Raw genomic sequence first — 5,725 nt, 5'->3', positions numbered from 1 at the left:
TGGCACAGAACTCAGTCTCCCTTATACTTCCGGTCCTCATTATCTTATTTCCAGTTTCTGGATGCAGCTTACCAGCACCTGAAATACTGTATATTTTCTGTCTTATTTGTTTCTTTACTCCATCTCCTCCCGATAGAAAAATGCTGTCTCCAAAATGACTTTTATCTACTTGGTTCTCTAGCATATTCTGAGCTCCTAGAACACCACTGAACACGTATGTGAAGGACATTCATAGAAACATGTTGAGTGAATGCTTTTCCATTAAAGTATTAGCTCCCAAGCTAGCTAATGGAAATGTAACACTTACAATCTCTTTTACAGCAAAGCATTGAAATCCTGTTCTATTTTAATTGTGTGTAAGGGCCATAGGAGTGATAAAGCTGAGGTTGGAAATTTTGAGAGCTATTATGTGATTGTAAATTACCTTAAACAAGTCTATGATTTTCAGAGGAAATGAAATCATTGTAATCTGTTAGTCATCAGTGAAAAAAAAAAAAGAGAAAGAAAAAACCAGAAATGATACAATGCAAAAAGTCATCTTGACTGAATAAAAACAGAGCATATTTTTTTCCTGCTTTGAAAAAAGCTTCAAATTTACTTTTTAAGTCCTAGCCTTGCAAGCAAACTTTGACTCTCAGGCATATTTATTCAATCAAAAAGATTATTATTACAATGCTGTGCTTAGGAGTAGTGGCTTCCTGTGGCTTTACCGTTTTAAACAATTGATGACATTTACCATAGAGATTATATGTGGATTATGATTCTGGAGCATACATCATTGAAGTATTGCAGCCTAAGAAAAAGTAGATTTAATATTTTATAACTCACAGCTGGCTATGTATTCAAGCTAAACATGTTTTTAGTGGCAAATTTTCAAGCTACTAAAGGCTATTACTATGAGAGAGAAAAGAAATGTTATTTGTTACCATGACCCTCAGCAAAGCCACTACAACGTAAGCAGAGATTTTTGAAGAATTTTTTATTATTGTTCCTATGTTAAGCTAGATAGCACTTGAATTGTGTTATTGTTTTTTTATAATATCTCTCTAATGTATATCTGAACCATAGGTTTGTATATAATAATCAGAGAATGCTGTAAGTTTAAAGTATGCACATAGTCTTAGTTCCTAAGAATGATATTTCTTATCACCAGAGTTGGTCACTTCGGGCTTGCTCTCAACCATTGCCAGTAGTCTACATTGGAGGTATCTTTGTGGATTTCTGGGGACCTCTCTAACACTTTGCTTCTTCCTATTCCCATGTGGTCTTCATTGATCATGGTCTCTTACTCCTTGTTCTCCCTCTCTGTTCTTGATCCAGCTGGTATCTCCCGCTCCCCTAAGCTCTCTTTCCCTTGACCCTTGTCCTTCATTACCCCTACTCATGTCCAGGTGGAGTCTTTGTCCTGGAGGAGATGGGAATGGGGGGTGGGATGGGGGGAAGAGGGGGGCAGGAGGGGGGAGGACAGGGGAATCTGTGGCTGATATGTAAAATTAAATTAAATTATAAAATTAAAAATTAAAAAAGAATACTTCTTTTTTATTTTTGTTTGCTCTTTTTTAAGAAATTTTTTCATTTATTTTAGACATCAATCAAAGATCCCCCTCTTCCCTCTTCCTGCCCCCCAAGCTTCTCCCCAAACCCACCCCTCACACTCTCCACAAGAAGGCAAGGCCTCCCGTGGAAAGGCACATCCAGTAGAGGCGAGTCCAAGTCCTTCCCCCTGCCTTAAGGCTGCACGAAGTGTCCCATTACAGGTAGTGGGCTCCAAAAAGCCTCCTCATGCACCAGGTATGGATTTTGATTCTACCGCTAGGGGCCCCTCAAGCAGATCAAGCTACACAAGTGTCTCACCATGCAGAGGGTCTATTCAAGTCCCTTGCAGGCTCCACAGCCATTGATGCAATTTTCATAAGTTCCCACTGGTTTGGTTTGTTCATCTCTGCAGGTTTCCCCACCATGGTTCTGATGAACTTGCTCACAGCATTCCCCTCTCTCTTTCCAACTGGACTCCTGGAGCTCTGCCTGGTGTTTGGCTGTGGATCTCTGCATCTGCCTCCATCAGTCATTGGAAAAAAGCACTGTGATGACATTTAGGGTGTTCACCAATCTGATCACTGGGGCAAGCCAGTTCAGTTGAGGCACCCTCTTCACTATTTCTAGTAGTCCATCCTTGGGACTCCTGGCAACTTCCCTAGCAATGGGTTTCTCTCTATCCCCATGATATCTCCCTCCATCATGGTATGTCAGTCATTGCTTTCCCACTCCATCCCTGTCCCAGCTCAACCATCCCATTCCCTTATGTTCTCATCCAACCCCAGACAACAACCCACAACTTCAAAGAAGCTAGCTAACAAGTAAGACCCAAAGAAGGTTGCATGGATCACCATGGGAAGGAGACATAGATGAGAACTCTATGCATGAACTGGGGGTGAGGGATGGGCGATGGAGGGTAGGAGAATATTTCTTACAACATGTGGTTATGTATTACATCACATAAAAATATAGATGGAGTCAGTAAGCTGATTTGTCTTCTTTTGTGATAGCTTTCCTAAACTCATTGTCATTTATGTTTTCATACTAATTTTCAGTCAAATTATTCAGCCAATCTAAAAACATTTTAAGTTAATGTTGCAGTTTATCTGATATTGCTAATGTGATACTAAGAACTAGCCAGTCATCATCATTGAGGATTTACCAGATATTTCTGTTGTTTAACACTATTATAGTGGTTTGTCTCTTTAACAAGATAATTCTTATTATATATTTATAGATGATCATTGATCACCAACACTACTCAAACATGATTGGCTGAGGGTGTGGCTAGGTGGTAGAGTGTTCATCTACTGTGTTCCATTCTAAGCACTGCAAAGACCAAAATAAGCAAATAATAAATAGATGCTTACAGTTGGTTGCACAGTGTGTCTGAAATTGGATGAAATATGCATCCTTAATGGCAACAAATGTTTTAATTCTGTATGTTCCTTCTCTTCCTTCTGCCTACCTCCCTGGAAATTTATCTTGAAATATAAAAATAAGCTTATCAATGAATCCACAGAAAAGAGAGAGAATGGCATTGCCCTTCTGTTATCATTCAATTTTCTTCTGACAGTATTTAGAGCTCTGTCTGTAAAATATGAACATATTGTTATAGTCATAGTAAAATAAAATTTCATTTTCCTTGACTTAAAATAATTGTTTCCCCCAGTCATTTTGGAAAATACCTTCCATTAAATATCTAGAATGGGACTTCATGGCAACAAACCCATTGTTACATTAAATTTTAACTTATGACAGTCACTTCTGAGCTCTAAGTAGATTTAATATTCACATAGATGGATGGAAAGTGGGTGTAGTGTACATATGCTTGGTAAGAGAAAATCAAACAAGACTACAGGATTTCTGAAAGCCTATGGAACCTGTGGGAAACACTCACTGTTCATTCATACTTTGAAGAATCTCTTTGTTTACAGATGTGATCTTGGCCTTTCTCATGAGCTACATCCTCCATGTTAAACCACAAGGAATTATAAATGTGAGAGTTTTACGCTCAGAGAAAGATTGTGCTAATGTCTTCTACCTATTGTCATGGAGATGGGAAGAGTTTTCTCTGTGTAAAACTAAGTCACCAAGTAGCCAAGATATAAACACATCATAGAATGTCATCCAATGAGGACTTATTGTGGATCAGTGAATCAGGCACAAATTACAGGCAGATTGGACTACCATTGTTTCCTTTGTGATTATCATTAATTTAAAACTATCATTGGATTAATTCTAAACAACACAGAATATGTATAAGGAAAACATAATTTTCCTTAGATTTTATGTTTTAGACAGTATTATACTTTCCAGAGTTCATTCAGCAGTCTTTTTGAGATTATAATGTAATTATAATATGTCTTCCTTTGCTTTCATCCCTATAGACCCCCTCATATTCTCCTCCCTACTCTCTTTCAAAAGCAAGGCCCCCTTTCCATTGTGATTGCATGCTTATATGTATATGAATGTGCATATTTACTTCTAAATGCAACCTGTTAATATAAACTTATTTGTATGTATGTTTTTCAGGGCTAACCATTGGCACTGGACAACCAATTTATATGTTCATCCCTGGGGAGGACCACCTCCTGCAAGGGCGGTTTTCCTTTGGTGCCTGTACTTATTTGTGTAGGGGTGAGGCCTCTTGGGTTTTTCCCCATCCACTTTGGCATGTCCACTGCTATTATTTTTGTTCAGCTAGCTTACAGTTGGGCAGTCTGGTTGGTGAGACATCATGGGTATTACTTCTGACATTACCAGTAGACACAATTTCACAGCAAATTTCCTGACCCTCTAGCTCTTGAAATCTCAGTGCTTCCTCTTCTACCGTGTTCTCTGAGCCTTAGATGAGGTTTATTTTCTATATATTTTTGTAGGAACTGGGCTACACAAATCTGCATTTTGATTTGTTGTGGAGGATTTTTTTTTAGTGGATTCTGTCTGCTTCTAAGAGAAGTTGCCTTGATTAAGGGTGAGGATTGGACTCATCTGTAGGTCTGAGAAAGATGACTGCAGCTTGTTGCTAGGGATTATCCTGGTTTGATACATTAGAGGTTGTAGTTTTCCTGAGAAACCACATATTCAGTACCACTGAGTAGCTGGCTCAGTTTTCAGCCCCAAATGTGGTTTCCCTCCTTAGTAGCATTTTTACCCCTAATGTTTCTGGCAAAGGAAAACAATGATTTTCCTGTAGACAAAAGTTCCTTGTGAGCAAATGGGCTGGTTATTTTCCAGTGCAAAGTGATGAGACTTGGAAGGATGCTTCCAGAGAAGTAAACTTGAAGAAAAACAGTCAGAATTTGGGTGCCATCCTCCCATGAGCTAGTTTCCTGAAAAGAATAAAAGAGGGAAGAAAAGGGAAACTGAGCTAATGCCAGCAGCAATCATTTCTCCCAGCTTCCTGGTTGGATGCAGTGAGATCACTGGCCTCATTCGCCTCCTGCCACATCTAAAGCTGCTTCTGTTGTTGTGGTACCCCCACCACAATTGAGTGTGATCTTAATTATGGACCCAAAGCAAGTTTTCCTCCACCCAGGTGCTTTTGTCAAGTACATGTCACTGTGATGATAAAAACAGTGACTAGTACAGGCTCTACACTGGAAAAGAACTTGTACAAAAAGTATCCAAATGAAAGACTACATGAAAGATGCTCAAGTAAGTAATTTTAGCTTGTGTCTGGAGGTAGCATATTAGGCTTCACAAGTTTAATGTATTTTACAGCTCTTTGCTACAGACCCCTTGGTGGAGTCAAGAATTATTGTAGCTGAAGTTTTCCTGATCCTGCTTGGCCCACGGTCAGGACAAGTCTCTCCCACTGGAGCCCCCAAGTAAACACACAGAGACTTATACTACTTATAAACTGTATGGCCATGGCAGACTGCTTGCTATCTGTTCTTATATCTTAAATTAACCCATTTCTATACATCTATACCTTGCCACATGGCTTGTGGCTTACTGGTGTCTCACATCATGCTTCTCCTTATGGCGGCTGGCGGCGTCTCCCTGCCTCAGCCTTCCACCTCCCAGAATTGTCCTCCTCCTTGTTCCACCTACACTATCCTTCCTGCCTGGCTATGGGCAAGGGAATTGGCATTTTATTTATCTATCAATAATAGCAATATATATTTACAGCATACAAGACATCCCACAGCACTTCCTTTTTTCTGCTTTTTTCAAAAAGGAA

Source organism: Onychomys torridus, chromosome 10 (genome assembly GCF_903995425.1).
Source record: "Onychomys torridus chromosome 10, mOncTor1.1, whole genome shotgun sequence".
Classification (NCBI taxonomy): domain Eukaryota; kingdom Metazoa; phylum Chordata; class Mammalia; order Rodentia; family Cricetidae; genus Onychomys; species Onychomys torridus.
Note: the sequence above shows the minus strand (reverse complement) of the source record.